We start from the raw sequence: 19,317 nt of genomic DNA, 5'->3' as shown, positions 1-19,317 counted from the left end.
ACCCTTCTTGTTACAAATTTTAATTTTGAAGTCATCAAAACCAAATCAAACAACTACTAAGTAACAATTTCTAAACCGCTTCTAAATGGTTTTTTTTTTTTTTTTTTTTTTTTGATTTTGCCTCATGAGCATTTTTGAAATTTTTGCTTTTGGTTCCTGCTGGGGTTTAAACCGGCACCATTAACATCTTCCATAGGTTTCTGAGCCTGCCTTGTGGGGATGCTTCTTACACCGAGCAGAGGGCTCAGCTGGCAAAAACGTCCTGCGCAGCCGTCACCGCCCTCGCACAACCCTCTCAGGCGCCTCTGCGGGAAATGGCAGAATGGCCGAGTCCCAAAAACGAGCTTCTGCCACCCCAGCTGGTCGATGGCATCACCTGGTGCTGGCACACAGATGGCCACGGGGGTCCCCTGGCTGCTTCCCGGGGTCTCCTCGCTGCCCGGGTCCCCTTCCAGCTCCTGCCTGTCCCCGATTTTGCACCTTGGGCTCGCGCCGCCCTCCAGCACCGCTGTCCCAGCACGGCCACTGCTTCGCTGCAGATGTGAGGCCCATAGATGCCTCCAGTTTGCAACCTGCCGTCACCGATTTCCAGCCTCTTGCCACCGATTTGTGGCCCGTTCCTCTCACCTGCACGCACATGGGCTTCCTTCATCGAAAAAGCAAACGCGCACAAGGAGCTTGCGCCTAAACACGCGCTTTGATAACCACAGAGAGCCCAAATGTGAAACTCATCATTCAAAGTCTCGGTCCTGCCTCTCCCGCGTTGCCACTCGCTGGCTTTGTTCAGCGACCACAACGTCCCCTGTTTGCTGTGTGCACAACTGCAGCCACCCCGGTCTCAGGGAAAAGATTAGCTCTTAATTCCCCGAAGCCAAATCAGGACACGACACAGCCCATGTTGTTCCAATTTACACCTCCTTACGAGTTTCCTCAGCGCCCTTTATAGTCCCAGTCTCCGTGTCGTGAATCGTCCAAACTTCCAGTTGCTCCAGTTTGGGGCCCTGCAGCCCCGGGGTCCCACCGCCCCGGCGGCCCGCGGCTGGTTTCTGCCGCCAAAGTCGAGCAGCTTTATCTCCGCCGGATCCGGGCCGGGAGCTCGCTGCGCTGCCGGGGCTCCGGGCAGCTCCTGCTCCCAGGAAGGAAGAACGAGCACTGACCCTTCACCATCCTCGCCGGGATGCCCACCTAACCTTCCCAGAGAGGACAGACCTTGGGATCGATGCTGAAATTGCTAACGTTTTCCATGCTTTCTTATCTCCGAGCCCTTGAGGAGAGGAGAGCGGGAGAGCGGGAGACCTCAGCATCGCTCGGCTGCTCGGTGACGCTGCTGCTGACCCTCCCCGGCTTCGCACCTCCCCGCTGTCCTCCCTCTCCAAGGACGGGGCCGGAGCTCCGTCCACCAGCAGCATCGGCGATGCAGAAGGCGGTTTCTCTCCCCGTCTCCGGAAAGCCACCAGCTGCCTCCCGCAGCCGCCGCTCTCCGGCCGAGGCTCCGGGCGAAGACGGGGCTTGCCGTTGCCGCGGCTGGGCTTTCAGCCTCCCTGGTGCAGGAAGGGGTTAACGCGGTGAAACCCCACGTCCGCCTCAGGATCCCTACTTGATTTCAGACCCCGGAGCCGCTCTCCGTCCCGCGCGGGGCCTTGGAGCGAGCGGCGGGGCGCCGGGGGCCGCTTCGCACGGCGCTGGCAGAAACCGCCCCGGGAGCAGGCGCGAGCGGAGGAACGACGCAGCGCTCTTCCGGAGAAAGGAGCCCTCCTAATGGGAACCAGGTGGCCGTGCCCCCGCCGGCGCTGACCCGGTCCCTCCGGAGCGAAGCTGCGAGCGTGACCCCGTGCGAGGGATGAAAGGAGCCGTCGCTCGCCCCCGCGTCGCCCAAAACGGCTCCGGCGAGTGCAAACAGGTGTGGGGCCGCGGCGGCCCGCGCGGCTCGCCCTCCCTCCGGGCCGGGCGCTGGCACCGCGAGCGTCTGCGTCCCGAGGCGACGGCACGTTTCCTAACCGACAGCAGGACACGCGAAATTGCCGGAGGTCACAGCCGGAGACAGGCGGAGCGGCTCCGCTGGAATGCCGAGCCCAGGGACAGATGGTCCGCGTCAGTCAGAGCCGGAGCGGCCCGCAGCCCTCGCCCCGGCACCGCGCACCGGGATCCGCTTTCCGCTTGGGCGCAGCTGCCGGGGGAGCTGCCCGGCGGTGGGAGCGGAGCAGCATCACCCCACACCCGCCCTCAAAGCCCCCCCGCCGCAGCAGACCAGGTCCCGCTGGAGGGACGCGGTGCCTCGGGACAGCCCGCGCGGGAGCCGGGCTGCGTCCCCTGCCCTGGGTCGGGCACGGCTGCGTGCACACGCTGTCCGGCCGGCCGAGACCCCCGGCACGGTGCGGGGGCCGGGAGCTCCTCCGGAGCCGGTGCTCCTCTCCCTGCCGTCCTCCTGCTCAACGTCTCTGCCCAGAAAGAAGCCTCCATAGCTCCTTTTGGAGAGCGACACGGTACATGTCCCCGATGGCCACCTTCTGCTGGTGGCACCATGACCATCAGTGCAACATGGGCCCAAGCCCAAACCTAATTGAGCATGACTCTTTCGTCTGAGAAGCAGCGGTCTTGGGATCAGGACTGCTGTCTGCAGAGCAAAGCCCAGGCTTGGGCAGATGTATTTTACTTACAGAAACCCACTGTTTGATTTCAAACGCTGACCCTGCACCTTCTCCCCTCCAGAAGGGCTGCCCTGGCTGCCGAGCTGTGGGATGTCCTCCTGGCACCAAAGCCTGTGAGATGGCACCAAACCAGACTCTGTTCCACTCCCTGGCCCTGGGAACAGTGAGTAACTGCAAAGTGCTTTTTTCTGGAGGTACAATGATCCAAGAATAGAGTTTATGCATAAAATTAGACTCCTCAGTCAGGGTATGTAACACCAGCAGAGCAACCACCCCCATAAATCATGCCTCATAAATCTCCGATAACGCATAACCTGCACACTGGCTGCAGCTCAGCTCCAGGTAGCTCAGCTCAGAGAGGAACCAAACTTGGCAGCAATGTGGAAATCAGAGAGAGGAAAGACCTATCAAGTCCATCCATCCACCCCCAGGGTCCTTCTGTCCCAGCACGTGGCAGCCAAGCCCTTGCCCAGCATTGTCGCAGGTTAGTCTTCCTCATCCTCCCCAGCTGCGGGCCTTCGACCCCTTCCTGCAGGAGGCTTTTCCATCAGATGAATAAAAATTTCCCGATCTTCAGCTTAAATTTTCCATGGCTCCAGGCCACCCCGCTCCCTGTGGTCACAGTAAGCAGACCACCTTGGGAAGGAGCCTGCCTGTGCTGGACACTTGCTTCCCTGCTGATCCCCACGCTGGTCCCTCGCTGGGCAGCACATGGCTCCAGTCTGGGGCTTCCACCCAAAGGCAGAGCAAAATGTCTGCCCTGACCCTCCCCAGCAAAGACTTTTCTCACCGGGTTTTCAGCTTAGTAACCCTTTTCCTGTGCTTTGTGCTTTGTTTCTCTAGCCATCGGCTCATGGAGCAGGAGCCGCCCTTTCTGACGAGCTGTGCGTTTCTGTGGCATGATGTTCGTCATTTACTGCGTGTGGTCAGCCCTGGGTCAGAGGCAACAGTGACATAGTAGCCAAGTTTTAATTCAGGCCTGGCTGCCTTCAGCAGAAGCCCGTTTGGACCCGGTCCACCTGCGGTCCCCCTGGGCTCTCATCTAGAGGTAGACCCCCTCCTCCCTCCTTGTTCCAAACAGGACTTGAGCTTCTTCTCCAAATGCTTCAAAACAGCCGTTGTTCTTCATTGTCCGGTGAACTGAAACCCCAGCGCATGAAGGCCAGGTGGAGGTGGCAGAAGATCGTGTTTTGCTACGTCCAAGCACTGCCCAGGAAAGCAGAATTGGGCAGAGACGTTCCCACAGGGCAGGGCAGAAGCTCCTGCTCCCTGTGGACACGTGTGGGTGACCACAGCGAGGCCGGTGGCTTGGAGCGGACGCAAGGCTGGCTCGGCACTGGTGGAGCCGCAGAAGCAGAAGCAGAGCGGGGAATCCTCTGAGACTTCCCGTTGCATCAGATCCTGCCTCCCATGCAGGCGTTTCCAGTTCTGCTCATGGACTGCTGCTCTACAGCCTCCTGTGCAGAAAAGAAAGAGGCCGGTTTAATCCTCCATGTGGAAAAAAACAGGATTCATCTCCCACGTGCTCTTTGGAGGGGCAGAAGAGGAGCATCTCCTCTTTGACGCACCTTCCTCCACGGTCCGGTGGCACGCGCAGGCAGGGCCAGCACGGAGCTGCTCCTGCTATCACGAGCGGAGTACAGGACGGTCATGATTTGCATAAGCACCAGTTATTATTTATGTTCATTTTTCAGTAACTTAGCAGAGCATGTATACCAAGACCCTCCTTTGCAAAGCAGTAAAAGCGAAGATATCTCCATTTTTCAGTCCAAGCCACTTAAAAACATATCCTTCACAGGAATAAACGCATCTCTCGCTACCCGTGATATATGGAGCTTCATTAACAAATCATTTCAGCGGAGCGCTCCGTGCCCAAACCGAGCTCGGCATCCCGCGCGCTGCAGCAGCGAGGAGCTGGGAGCTGCCTCCCCGGGGCGCGCGAGCGGGGCCTCCCCTTCGCGCCGCGTTCGCACAGAAGCCAGCCACAGCCCTGCCGTCGCCATCTGCTAACGAGGACCATCGATAAACAGTCGTGTAGTGCAAAGCGAGGGCTGTAACCGGACCGAGCGTCTCTGGTTGTACTGCAAAGCGGGAGAGCGGAGCGCGAGGCCCCAAAAGCCCCAGACGGAGCTTTCCTGCCTTGCCGCGTTGCACGTATTTGTTGTTTTTTCTAATATGAGGTTAGAATGTTTCCATTCCGGCTTCCAAAAAAATCACATTAGCATCGATAGTGCATCGCAGCCGGGCCGAGCGGAGCGACGCAGCCTGCAAACGGCTCAACAGGAACTTCCCGAAACCGGAGAGCCTGCGAACAGGCAGCGTGCACGCACGTGCAGCCGAGCTGCGCCCGGGGCAGAGCCCGGCCGGTGCTCCCACGGTGCCGCGCCGGCAGCAGCACCGCGTCCCCGGCTCTGGGATGGGGGCCTGTCCCAGGGACCCCCTCCCAGCACGCGCCCGAGACGCAAACCTGCAGCTCTCCTCTGTGGAAACACGAGCCGCAGCGAGCTCCTTTTCCAGGCTGGGTTTTGGCAGGTGGGCAGGCGAGGAAGTGCTGGCTGTCTGCGTGCAATTAGGAAGCGAAGCAGAGGTCTGGTTGCAGGAGGGTGGTTTGGTTCCCCGCGCACGTGGCGGGTCCACAGAAACCAGAACTGGCAGCAACATCCTCGTCAGCTGCATCGGTCAAGAGAGCGACCAACGTCTTGCTCTTCGGATGCTTTCTGCAGCACGGAGGCAGGTGGAGTCGGCACGTGAAACCTGCTCACACGCTGCCGCTGCTCTGCTCCTCCGCTAAAACTGGGATCCTTCCTCCTGAGCTCTCACCTGCTGCCCTCCACCGCTGGGACTCGCTCCCCACCCCGCAGAGCATCCTCGGCCCGGCACATCCCAGCCGGCTCCAGCTCCCGCGCGAGCCCGGAGCGACGCGGTGCAGCCGGACCCGTGAGCGGGGAGCGTCAGCCGCGCGGGAGGAGGCATTTGTTATTCTCCCGTCAGGCAAATAAATGGACACTCAGAGTGCAAAAATCGTGGTTCCTTTGCCAGATGTGCCCCATTCCTGTTATCGTGTAATATTAATCAGAACGGCCTGTGTGTAATTTTGGAGTTTTGATTAGAGAAATCGCCCTTACAATAATAATCACGCTGGGGCCTGTATAAATACCAACGGCTCCAGGTTTGTTGGCTGGATAAAGTGGCATGTTGATTACCAGGCTCGCCTGCTCATCAATCATTCAGCGTTGCCCCCATGCTGGCCGTCCTCCTGCAAAGCCCCCTCTTCCCTGCCCCGTGTCATTAAGAGCCGTCGTCCTCCTCCCCGGCCACCTCCGTCCCGGCCGCCTCCTCCCGCCACTCACCCTCCTCGCCCTTCCTCCCCGCCGGCTCCCTGAGCCCCGCATTCATCTCGGATTATATAAAGTTTGGCTGCCTTGAGTAAAATAAATTGCCGGCTTTTGAAGGACTGGGGCTCTGTATATTTTTACGGTTAATGAATCTTCCTGTTTGAGTTTGGAAGATGGGAACTTTTCTTTCCAGCTGCCATGTGCAGCTCTGGCCAGTTCAATCAACGGGGGCTGGAAGCGTCGCCCCGGCTGGGAAACCGCCGGTGCATCCGGCGTCGCCGTCCTTGCCGGCACTGTGCGGATGCCTCTGCGAGCCCAGCATCGCCCTGGGATAAACGAGGTCGGCCGATAAGCGGGACGGCCAAGGGGACACGAAAGCAGCACCAGGCTGGTCGCGGCTGCTGCTGGCAGCGATGCTGTCTCCCCGGCCCGAGGGGCCCCCGCACGCGGCCCCAGGCTGTGGTCAGGGCTCGGTCCTACCACAGGAGTCACCACTGATTTGGCACAAACCACCTCTTTTCTGCATTCATCTAAAGGGCTAAAAGACCAAGCACACAGCACCGGCCCCTTCTGCAGGGAACGGGGCCTGGCCACGTCTTTGGGACCACAAGGGAGACGTTTTGCTAGACGTAGAAGTGAGCTCTGGGCAAGCAGCTCGCAGGAGAATTGTGTTTGATGGGTTTTTCCTCCTTGTCCTTTCCGAGTAGCCTATGGGCAAAGTGTTATAGCCCCTAATTTATTCATCGCTGCAACTGATTCATCATCTACTTTTCATGTCTGGTTTCTTGGCCTGTAGATTATCCGCCAGCAGTTTGTTGAGCATATTTGACATGTGAAACTCAAGCTGTGTTTACTTGTAGTTCATGTACCGTAGCGTTTTGATTGGCGGCGTGCCATGGGCCACGTGGTGCCGGTGCCGTGCCCGGGTTGGCGGAGCGCGGCTCAGCGTGAGCGCTCGCACACGAGTGCAGCATCCGCCGTCTGCAAATGTTTCCCGCTGCTCGTAGCATTCGCTCTGCTCTTCTCGGCGCTCCTCCGAGTCAGCCGCCCGGTGCACTGAGCAAGGAACACGAATTTCTGTAAAAATTCGAATGCATGAGGTCCCGTAAAATTTGGGGGCAGTGCTGGAAGAGAAGATGTGGGGGGCTTGCCAACCCTGCAAACCGGAGCAGCTTTCTTCCTCCACATTTTTCCAAGCTATACTGAGCACAAGGGAGTCTCCAAACGTGAATTTCCACTCTTGCTGCGTATCCATGGCCTCAAGTAAAATAAAGGAAACCTTTCCCAGGACTGGGTCCCGAGCAGAGCTGGCGGGGTGCTTTGCCCTGCGTGTGAACCCATAGCTAAACCAGCGGCCGCGGGAGTCGGCAGCCTCTCCCCCTCGCCGTGGGGCAGAGCGGTTGGCCGGCGCGGGGCTGACCCGGACGGCTGTGTCACACCCCTATTGCAATAACCCCGTTAACACACGCGCACATCACAGGCGCACGCACACCGAGGGCGAAGGAAGAAAGAGCCCCTTCTGTCTGATACGCCTCAAAAATATGTATTTGATTTTCAGATGTTAAGCTAGAATTGCATCCAGATGGACTCGGGGTCACACTCCCTGACACTGGCTTCCCATTACACCGATACTGGCTGCAGATATGTTTTATAGAGATAGCTTACAAATATAGCGCAGGGCTGTTTGGGGCGAGTTTTTTTAATCCATTTCCCCGTCAGTCTCTATTGTGCTGCATTTCCTGCGTCTCCGATTCCCCTCCCGCCGCTCGGCTCCCCAGCTCGCCCCGAATCCTTCCCGCTGGGACAATTTAATCGGAGAACAATTTCCTGCACCCCCGGGGGCCTGGCCGGGCTGTTGGATGGCATGGACTGGTTTGGCAGCAGCGGTTCTCGCAGTCCTGCTATTTCCAGGCACCGGATATATCCCCTGCTCGTTGCCAGCGCTGGAATGCGGTTTTCCGAGGCGAACCGAACTTCCCCAGGCGCCAGCTTCATCCACCCATTGTCCCGAACAACAAACAAACCAGAGCGGGATAAAAAAGAAAACATGTAATAATACGGCCAGATTTGTGGGTTTTAATGTATAATATTAACTGTGGCAATAAAACTATACAGCTATTAATGGTGTCATTCCGGCTCTGAGGGCTTCGAGCAATTTCCAGCCTGGCGCTTGCGTTTTACAGTGTCGCCACGACATGCTGATGGAATTACTGCCACGGTATAATAGTAATAGCGATAGTAATAGCAATAGCAATAGCAATAATAGCATATTTTGTTGCAGTGCTGTTCCTCCTGACACTCCCAGGTACTTTACAATTAGATATGTGGAGAAGCCACAAAAAATAAACAGCTCTTAGGCGTGATTTGGGCAGGATGAACTATAGCAGTGAACATCTAGGATCTGTCCTTATTCCACACACTTCCCTGGCGCCAGGAAGCCCTTGGGGCACCGGGGTCCCACGCGCTGCCAGGAACGTCACCTCAATGCGTCCAAAGCAAGCTCAAAATTCAGCTTTGCCTCCCGGCCCAGGGCTCGGGGGCTCCCGGACGCAGCTGAAATAGCCCCTTGCAGCAACAGGGGCCGTCGGACGTGGGGGGCCGGGCAGCGCTGCCCCGGGAGGGTGTCCCACACATGCCATTTCGCCGTCACCACCAGCACAGCTGCAGACCCCCGGTTGCATCGTGCTTCCCCAGTGCCCAGCGCATCTCCTGCTGCAGGAGAGGAGCAGATGAAGCGGGGGCAAGAGCATCTCCACCAGTTATTTACAGTCCACAACTTTATCCAGGGAAGTTTGCTTCTTTTTTTCTGGTTGGTGAGTTACCCGGGAAAGGATCACCGTTTTCTCAAATGTATTCATTATCCAAAATTATTTGGGGCCTAACACAGGGGGGATCTTTCCACTGACTTAACTGGGGTTTGGATTAGGCTCTTAATGAATAATTTCTGCAAATAATTCTTGGCCTGTGTCTTGTTCACAGGCAGTTTACTGCAAGAATTCAAAAGTCAAGCTGCTTTATTGGCCATATAGGTCATCTGGGATTATTTCCATTCCCTGAGTAGATGACTCTTTGCACCGGGTCTTCAGTGCACACATTCTGTATTAATTCAAAATTTGCTTTCTATGAATATTTTACAAGAGTGCCTTAAAATTCACTGTTTCCATGGACATTCCGCCTAGTAACTCATTCTGTTTGCTTGAATATTAACTGAAGGCAAACAGAGAAGGGGCACGAGAGCAGCCAGGCTGAATGCACCGAAGGAATGGGTGCAAAGATTGCAGGGAAATTCCACCAAGGAGCGTTTTAGAAATGTCAGCACAAATGCCGTAAATAACCATGCCTGTTCCAAGATCTCGTCTCCACTCCGTCCTTCTCCTCCACGCTATCTGTCAGCATTTACTCCAGAAAAAAAGAAAAACAAACTGTTTTCTCCTGGTAATCTAGGCTGTCCTTCCTAACCAGAACACAAAAAGTTGTGGTTTTAATATTAATAAAGTATGCAGAGTTACTGCAGGGTAGCAGTCAACGTATTTACCTTGCAAAGCATCTGCTGTCAACCCGGTCCCCGTGAATACCCCAGAGCACCCCACACTCCTGGGACACGTCTATCGGGAGAGCACGGCCTGAAACGCGCTGCAGACTGTCTGCTGCTGGCAGCTGAGCACAGTGCAAGGCAGCGAGGCCCGCGGAGATGCACGCCTCCTCTCCAGGCCTCAGGTTTTTCCCTCGGTGAGCGCACAAGGAATGAAAAGAACAATGAACTTTTTGTCTTGGATTCATTTCTGCCAAGTTTACGGAGACACCTGAAGCCAGTTTGTATTTCAGTCCCTCTGCAAAGCTCTAATAGGGCAACTGTTGGCAGGAAGGAGCCTGGAGAGGTCGGGATACGCTGCCAAGCCCTTGGGAGGAAGCGGGGAGACGAATCCTTGAGAAGGTTATCAACGCTCCTGGTGGGGTATCTCCACTTTGATGCACTTCTGCTACACAGAAAGCAACAGCCCGGAGTCCAAGTCTTTTAAACCGAGCCTTAAGGGTGGCAGAGCGGTGGGAAGGGAGACTGCTGGCCCGGGGTGGAGGAGACGGGCAGGACCTGAGGTTTGTTCTCCTCCAGATGTTGAGGGAAGAGGACCCACGGGGGCATCACGCTGGAGGGGCCGAGCTCGCCCCGCTGCTTCCCCTCCTGCGAGCCCAGAGCCTGCGGGTTCGGATCAGCCCCCGGCTACGGCAGGGAAAACCCACAGCACCTCCCTTGAGTTCAGCACATATTTACACGGCCGCGCTTAGGGGACTCCAGCCCGCAGCTCCCCGGGCTGCCAAAGCCATCACCTTCCCAAGAAGCCCAAACAAGAAAGCACATGTTTCCTCGCTGTCATTTAGAAGGAGCTGAGTAATGGGGCAGCTCTCCGGCTGATGAAATGTGTATTACATTTGGGCTGAGATTCTAATAGATTCTGATGTGATTTTTTTTTTTTTTTTTTTGATTTGTACCAGGCCATCTGGATTTGTTTCTGCGAGATGCTGGTTTAATACACTTAAAATTTCCCATTGACTCTCATGCACCAAAGAGAGGGGGAGGGGGCGAATGAAAGGCAAATTTAATAACAGAAGGACCTGAAATCTATTAAATATACATTAAAATACATTTGGTTTCCCAGTGGGTGCAAAGTGCCATAACGTTTTACTGGGTTTATGACGCTGGCAGAGGCTCTGCATGAAAATGGAGCAGCGAGTCCAGGGTCCCCGCTCAGTAGTTCGCAGTGGAGAGAAAGAGCCGTCTGCAGTTTGCTAACACAGCAAAAACGGAAAAGGCTTCCCGGATTGATCCGCAGAGAGCGCGTTTCACACGTGTTTCCGTTAAGGATGTTCGCAAAACCTGAGCAGCAGCAGACACGCAGGTTCTCAAGTTATTTGGGTCTCTTTGGTGCTGCAGCCTGCGGCGGGGCCCCTCCACCGGCCGGTCGCCCCGGAAAGACGCCGCGTCCCGAGGCATCGACGTGCTCTGGTGCGTTAATCTCGACCGCGAGCGGGATCAAGGCTGGCGCCGGGCAAGGGGCTGGGGCCACCCCATCCCGCCCCCGACCCCCTGCCTGCAGTGAGTGGGCAGGTTTCCCAGCCCGTGCTGCAAAGCGGAGGCAGCACCTTCCCCCCGCAGCACAAAGAGCACCCGGCGTCTTTGCAAAAAGGCGTTTCAAGCCCCAGGACCGCTTACAGCCTGGCGAAGCATATTGCATCTCGCGGCGTCAGACGAAATCCCTGTGCGCATCGTAAGGAGTCGCCACGCGGGCGATGCCCATCTGTCCCGTCTCCGCGCCGCCCTCCCGGCACGCGCCCGGCGCGGGAGCACCGACAGCACCCGGGGCTCCGCGGCGGGGAGGTGCCCAGCCCCAGCGCAGCACGACGCGTCTCTGGAGCTCTTTGGCCCGGCCGCCCTGGGGGAAGCGGGGTTTCGTCTGCAGACGCAGATCAGATGTCGGCGTGTTGGTGCTGCACCACCTGGGCAGACCCCAACCCGTCCTTGGTGCTCGTTAAGCAGCAAACGACACTAGCAGCAGGAGTGATGAGCTCAGGAGGCCCAGTTCCTTCCTTAGCTAGCTCAGGTCTTGGCCCTTTCTTACAGAGCACACCAGCTCTCACGCGGAGAGCTCCTGCCAAGGGGCTGAGATAAACCCTTGGGTCCCTCCTGCACGGTGGGGACAGTCCGGACATGGTGAGGGGGTTGCTCCAGGCGAGCAGCTTTCCCGTAGCCAAAGGCCACCCCACTACCTGCACGTGGAGTGAGCCCCTCTGCTGTGCAGGCGTCCGCGTCAGGAAGAAAGGGCTGCTCTTGGCATCCTTCGGCCTCCCTCGACCAGCTCCCAGTCTGCACAAAGCAACACAAGTCATGAGAAAGTAACAGGAGGAAATACACACACCCAAAACCACCAAGGCCTTTGGAAAAAAGAAGAGGAAAAAAAAAAGGTTTTGTCTGCACTTACTCAAGGCTCGAGCTCTTTCTTCTTGGATGTAAAGCAGCTTGTGCACCCAGAGAGCAATTCAGTCCTGCAGCTATGCGCACACATGACCAGCAAGGAAGATGGGTGGGTGGGGGGGGGGGCGTGTGTGTGTGTGTGTGTGTGTGTGTGTGTGTGCGCACACGTGTGCAATGCACATGGCAGGGGACAGGAAGAGGTGGCTGCTAACATTCGCTGGAGCGTACGTCTGCGTGTGATGGAGACGCACACGAGGATGTGCGCGGGGGAGCGTTTGCTCGGTGCAGATAGCAGAGCAGGCACGTCCCCGCCAGCTCGGCCCCGCGCGGGGGCTGCAGCACGGCACGGCCCCCTCCCCGCCGGCCCAGCTGCCCGGCCCCGCGTGCGGCGCGGGCGAGCGGTGCTGCGGGTGCTCCCGAGCAGCCCCGAGCGCCAGCGTGCAGCCCCGCTTCGCTCCAAGCCAGCGGCAGATGTTCAGGACAGACCGAGCCAGCACCGGGCCAGCTTTCCACGCTGGGAGGGAGACTCCTTCCTCTGCCAAAGTCAGGACAAAGCTCCCCCCACGACGGAGCTAGCCAGCAGCACGGAGATAATGGGAAGATGTTAAGGCAACACAGCTGGCAGCCATCAGCACGCTGCTCTGCCGCGGCCGCCTCCGTCCATGGCTCCATTGTTCTGAAAGGAAGAGAAATTCTGACCTCTGGCCGGCTTCGATCCGAGCTCCGCTTGTGGGTAGGGAACGGGAATAGGATGGGCTTCAGCAAGGAGACCAAAACACAGCCCTGATGGGTCACAGATGATTAATCTCGCAGGGAGCCGCTCTCCCAGCTCCAAGAGCTGCAGGAATCCTAGCGCTAACGAGCCAGCGGGCGAATCCCACCACGCTGACTTTAACGAAGAGCTGGACGAGAGCCAGGCCTCCCCCCTTCCCGCAGCCACCCTGACCGAACCGCGCCGAGCTGCACGTGTCCCTTGTCAGTCCCACCTCATTTCATCACCAAAGCTTGCGCATTAGGAGAAGGAGTGCAGGGTCTGGACAGAGCTAGGAGGGGGGAACGGGTGGCCGGGTCCCCTCTCCTCTCCCCCGTTGGGCAGCCCTCCATCCAGCCAGGCCTTGGAGTAGCCCTGCCCCTTGCTCGTGCTCTGGCGTGAAGCTGGCAGCGTGGTCCAGCAGGTCCCGACCTCCCCTGGAAGAGCCAACAAGCAAAAACAGTGAGAGCATTAAAGGAGGGGTGTAGAGACCTGGTAGGCACATGTGCATCCACAGAGGAGCCGGTCTGAGCTGCTCACGTTTGAGAAGACCAGAGCCAAGAGGACAGAGCTCAGCTCTTGTCCCCCGCGTCCTGGGAGGCCACGCTGCCGAGCGGCGGTACGAACGCAGAGCATGAGCAGCACGACACGCTAGCTGAGGGGATGAGCGTAGTTGTTGGCTGCTTATGCAAAGGAGGAGAGAGAAATGCTGTTACCTGGCCACATGGCACGAGGGAGCCCAGCGCAGGGACGCTGCGTTCAGGGCTCTTGTCTGCATTTCCAGGCAGAGTCGGAAAACTTGGAAAGGGTTCAGAAAAGAGCTGGGAGTGAGTCAAGGCAGTGGAAAATATGCATTACAGTGACAGAGCAAAGAAGCTCCGGCTGTTTAGTTTATTGAGGAGACCAAGAGGTGGCTTGCTCACGGTCTACAAGCATATGCATGGGGAAGAGATTTCTGATAGCAGACGGCTCTTTAATCTAGCAGGAAAAGGCATTACAACATCCCTGGTTGGAAGCCGAAACAAGACAAATCCAGATTAGAAATAAGAAGCACATTTTTAGCAGTCAGAGCAATTAAGCGTTGGAACGAATCCCCAGGGATAGAGTGGAATCTCCATCACTCGAAGTCTTTTAATGGAGACCGAGTATCTTTCTAAAAAAATATGGCTCAGCTTGAACAAAAGTTATGAGTTTGCTGCCAAGGCAGTGGCCTGTGGAATGCAAGAGGTCAGCCTGGCTGGTCATAATTGTTCCTTCTGGCCTTGAAATCTATGAATTGTGCTTTAATTTTCTGACACGGGCAAAAATTAACTTAGGACCCGGCTGATGCATTCATTACCTTCCACACTGGGTTCTGCATGCAGATCTTCAGCAGATGGAGATCAGTCCTGCTGCCCAGGGCAGAAATACCCACGCCGGGAAGGCAGCGGCAAGCCGGGACTCGAGCAAGCAGCGCTCCCGGCAGGTACGATGCTCCACGGCCACCACCGCGGACTCGTTCTGCTCCGCTGTGTCCCTGTGGCCAGCGGCCAGGAGGAAAGGGCTCGTGCCTGGGGACAGGGGCCATCCTCCCAGGCAGATTTTCGTCCTCACCGTGCTCTGCGGGAGGCAGGCGGAGAAACCTTCCCCCGCTCCAGATCTGAGCGATGCAGGCTCACAACCCAGTGGCCCGCCTAAGGTGAGGCAAACCCAGATGGAAAACCTGTCAGGGCTGGAAGAAAACCGACTCTGAGTGATTCTCTTTTTAATTAATTTAATTCCATTTTTAATGATATTTTTAAGGCAGCTTTTAGCCCCTAACAAAAGGTGCTTTTAAGTCTCTAGGAGCAGTGAGTGTTATAAAGGGGGCAAGGGAAGGTGGGAAGCCCAAGGGACTTCATTAGGAATGCTAAGGATAATTGCAAACCCGCCGCTCAGCATGGCTCGTGCACCAGCCTGAGCAAAGCCCGGCAATTAGCAGGGACCCACCAAAAAGCCCTCACTGCTGCCCTCGCCCCTCGGTAATGCTAAAGGAGCAGATGTAGGATGTTGGAGTCTGCAGGACAACTGCTGCGGTCCTCGGGAAGGACTTCAGCTTGGCTTTTTCCTTCCCCGTAGGAGCTGGGGGAACACTGTGCTCCTGAGGAAAGGCGCAGCGCTGGAGGGGAGCGGAGGGAGCTCGCCTTCCCCAGGCTGCAGGGAAGCAGGAGAGCAGCTGGACCCAATAACGCAGCTGGGAGAACACGCAGCTCGAGGCAGAGGGATGCAGGTAGCAGGAGGCATGGACACGCCGGCACGCCCAGAGCCACCCCGCGCCAAGGGAGCACTCGCACGCCCGGCAGCTGCCCCCACGGCAGGGAGACCCAGCCCACGCCAAGCTGCCAAGCCCGGGGTCAGCGCGGGTGGTTCCCCTACAAAACACTCATGCTGGCCCATCGCCGCTCCAGCTGGGCGCTGGTTTTACTTGGCTCTTCCAGGAGTTGATAATGTTGGCCATTAATATCGCCAGGGCCCACGGACAGACAGCTCTGCAGGGACCGATGGAGAGGAGCTACCGAACCCCAGCCAGCAAGCTGCTGGAAGCGCCTGCTCGCAGGGCCCTGCCGGTGGCCGGTTGCTGAACGTCCCACTATCAGCTGCAGCTCCGCAGCTGGCAGAGTGCTCGGCCACGAGACCCAGCACAGGGTGCAATAATCCCCCCAGGAAGGCGTGATGCTGGCAGACGTTCTTACCTTGTGCTGGGCGTCCAAGCTTGGTCGTAGGTGTCCCACGGTTTCTGAAGAGCGTATGGATCCGTGTCAGGATTACTCAGTCTGCCCAAGGGTGGCCGGCAGACAGACGGAAGGACAGGATTACAGCCCTACGGGTGGAAGGCAATCTAGTACCACCTGCCGCTTGAATACAGAAACCCAAGAGACAGTTATGACCCCATCAGCGAAGAATCTTCAAGCATCTGATACTTTATTTAATTTAATGCTCCTCTCTCTCTCATCCTTAATTGCATTTATCGTCATTAAAATATCAACAGAAGAACCTGGCTCAAGCCCAGGTTCACTATTGCTCGCAGGAAATTTCCCATTTATTCGATGGATTTAGCCAGTGCCCTGCCACCTGCTCTTGGCTCTGCCCTGCTCTATTTGCAGAGGGCAGAACCTAGTTGGGGTAAAGCAAGAGCCAAAACCCAGAGGCATATCAGCATAGGCACAGAAATTCAACGATATGAGAACATTTCTCGCGGTAGTGTGGCAGCATGCAAATGAGCATTTGCAACCTCCAGCCTTGCTGAACAAGGGACTGCTGGTGGCATTAGTCCATCTCTCCGAGCTGGTAATATTCAGTATTCATGCAGCCATTCTCCTTCAAAAGGAGTAATAAATATGAATTAAGTTTCACAACCACTCTGGCATTACTCAGATTTTACGAACAGCAGAAATTAACAGCAGAGCGGAAAGTCGCATGATCACATTGCTGATCAAAGCAGAGACTGCAGAAGAGGCAGGTCAACCACCACCCTTCCCTTTCGTGCCTGTATCACAGCTCCCTCAAAGCCCAGCGTTGAAACCAAGCCTCAGCCTCTTTCCTTCTGCTGTTCTTGCTTTGGCTGAATGTCCCTGTCGGGAGACAGAAATCCACATTCAAGGGGATGTTCCTCAAGTCCAGGAGCCAGGGGAGAGATGGCAAAAGGCCACCTCGCTTTCCCTCTGGGACCAAGGGTGCTGCATTAAAGTACATCTCCAGGGTCCATGAACGTCCCCTCACAGACCATCTCTTATCAAGTGGAGGGGAAGAAGGTGCTGGATAATTAGCAAAGCGCTGGCCAGCTATGGAGGCCCTTGGGGAGCCCAAGGGGTTTTCTTCCTTCCTCAAACCTAAGGCCTCACAGAAAGTTTCTTCTGTCCTTACTGTCCAAAGACTCAGCTGGTTTTCCCCAGAGTAAAGTGTTTAGTGGCCATTTTCTGAGCATGTGCTAATAAACTTCTCATGCACAATCCCAGGAAAAGCCTACAGCTCGGGATATATCAGCAGGTTTTAGGACAGGAAAATCACTGCTCAGCAGGGAAGGGGCTCTGTGAAGGGGACACACGATTGCATGTATCTGCACATGCCTGCGCAGGAGCAGGAGGGGTGTTTGGCGTGGGATCACCTTTTCAGGCATCCACCTCGAAGTACCTTGCGAGGGATGATTTCTGCTGTGGAGAAGGGAGGTGCTTGTGCACAGGAGCAGATGTGCGTGTTCTTGCGGGACACGACACCCTGACTCCAGCCCAGGAAGCCACAGGGGAACGGTGTGGGACTCAGCTAAGTATTAAATCCCACCTCAGCTACACCTGGAAACAGTGGGGTGCAAAAGAAGAGGAGGAAGTGAGAGAAGAAGAGCAACAAATACTCAAGGTTTCCATTACTTCCTTAGGATAAGCGTGGGGGAAGATGGAGGCGAGTCCCTGCCACGGGGTCTGTGCAGGCATCCAGGGCATCCTCCTCTCGCCATCGCCCCACGAGGGGCATCCGAAGAGGATGTCTATCCCTGGCAGGCCCTGCAGAAAGGGGCACCGCTGCAGGCTGTGAGAGAGGGGCCACTAGCGATGGGCAGGGATGGAGGAGCCCATGGATTTAAAACAGCAGGATACAAAATGATCTGGGAAGTTTGGGAAGGCTAATGTGCCTCTGTCGTAGTTTCCATCACCAGGAGGACACTGACCAGCCCTGCCTGCCTAAGGACACGCTTCATTGCGCTGCTGGAGTTGTGCTGAAAGGCTCTTTTTCAAACTGGGGCACCAGATCTCCGAGGACATGGAGCATGTAATCAACCAGCCAACACGTGCCTTGCTGTGGGCAGACTGGTGGTGGAAAAAGCCTGTGCCTCGTCTGGGGATGTCTGCAGGGCCTTTGGTACGCGGGGATGAGAGACACAGAGATAACAGAGATTGATCCAGGGAGAAAGGAAGCACAGCTCTCCCCTTTCCCTTCCTTTTGGTAGGGCTTTGATTTTCTCAGAATTGCAAGTCAGCTGCTCCCCTCTGTTTTCCTCCCAGAACAAAGACAAGGTGCATCTTCAGACACCAAACCTCTGCCCGGGGCAGCCTCGCCAACCAGAAAATAAGAGGCATGAGCTTACTTTGGGCTCCAAATGGAAGGGGGAGGAGGAGGAGGAGGAGGAGGAAAGAAAAAAAAAAAACCACCACACACTTACATGTGAACATTTTTGCAGTCTCTGGAGCAGCAGAAATCCCTCTCTGTGGGCTTACACAGCTTCAGTCTGCTTCATGATGAGATGTGTGTCACGGGGAGTTTTCATTAGCAAAACCCCGGGAAGGTCTTGCAGAGCCCACAGGTTCTCCAGCGTGGTGCTACCGCACAGGGAGCCAAAGAAAACTCCCCGGCCCCCGTTCACAGCCGCCTTTTCTCCAGCAGCCCCTGAAACCAAACCTCGTCAGGGCTTCAGGAACGAGCAGGGATGAACGCACGGCTCTGCCAGCCTCCAGTCCCACCCCAGAGGACAAGACTGCCAGGGAGACTCATCCACCCTCAGCAAAGGCTCCCCAACCAAGGCCAGGGAACAGTGACCTGAGGGTCTCCGTCCCCTGTCTGAGAGGCAGAGGGTGCAGACTAAGCCAGACAAATAGTTAAACTACAGCTTTCCTTAGCCCCAAGTCCTCCCTGCAGGTAAATCCCCTCCTGCCCTACCAGCTTTCACTTACGGGTTATATCCCCAGCCCCACTGACGGAGGGTGGGATATGGGCTGTGCCCTGTGACTCACGGTCCCCCCTGGACCCTTGCAGATGGCGATTGTCTCCATTGCCTCTTCGAAGCCCTTCAGCTCCCGCTCCTCAAGGAAAGCTTTGGGGTTTTGCACTGATGATGTTTGTTACACACATCCCCCCGAGAACATCCCTGAGGGAGATCAGGTTCCCTCGTCCCTGGGTAACCTCCCCGGTGCCCGGGTGCTCTCAGGCGTGCCTGCAGCTGCTCGTGTGCGTGGAAACAACGCAGCCCACACCAGAGGAGAGCTGGGACTCCCCGGGGAGCACCCACAGGAGACTAGAGAGTCCTCAGACCCAGACGAGCAGCAGAGAAGCTCCAGGTGACACAGGAAGGGCAGCAATGGGGACAGACAGGGCCCGCAGCAGCCCCAGCCTTCGGGCAATAGCAGCCTCCCAGGCAACAGAGCTGCGGCAGTGCCAAACAGCAGCTCCTCCAGACCCCCAGAGCTGGGAGGCCAAGGGCAGCAAGGCCTGACAGGGAAGGCAAGCTCCACCTGCACATGGGATCCCCTCACCCCAGTTTCCCCAGTCCAGGACACATCTCCTGTCCCCAGCCACAGCACTTACCCTGCGTCCTCCATCCCTGCCTGCTCCCTGAGCAGGGACAGCACAGCAGCCCCAGCCGATGGAGACGGCAGCAGACCGGGGCTTTCCTCGCAAGCATGCTCAGCCCTCCAGATGGTAGAGAGATAACTAATTACCTACTAATTATTAATTAATTCCCTGTGATTTTATCTTAATTGGGCTCTTTCCTATCCAACCTCCTACAGCATCTCCCCTGTTCTGAGAAAGCAGCTCCAAAGTAAGAGCTGAAGCTCCCCAGGTCCACAGCTCCTGTCCCGTGGGATCGCCCCGTGCCAGGATGCATCCCGT

At 56.7% G+C, this 19,317-nt stretch overlaps 1 long non-coding RNA gene across 1 annotated transcript; it reads right to left on the bottom strand.

Annotated features, from left to right (window-relative positions):
- Positions 1-12,351: 12,351 nt before the first annotated feature.
- LOC135329520 (uncharacterized) lies at positions 12,352-17,096 on the bottom strand. The gene is made up of 3 exons (XR_010390953.1): positions 16,852-17,096; positions 15,414-15,575; positions 12,352-14,413 (listed from the first exon to the last, which is right to left on the bottom strand). It is a non-coding gene; the product is annotated as an uncharacterized LOC135329520 (long non-coding RNA).
- Positions 17,097-19,317: the final 2,221 nt, after the last annotated feature.

This window comes from Dromaius novaehollandiae, chromosome 11 (genome assembly GCF_036370855.1).
Source record: "Dromaius novaehollandiae isolate bDroNov1 chromosome 11, bDroNov1.hap1, whole genome shotgun sequence".
In the NCBI taxonomy this organism is placed as follows: Eukaryota; Metazoa; Chordata; class Aves; order Casuariiformes; family Dromaiidae; genus Dromaius; species Dromaius novaehollandiae.
This window is presented reverse-complemented; position numbering and strand designations above follow the sequence as displayed.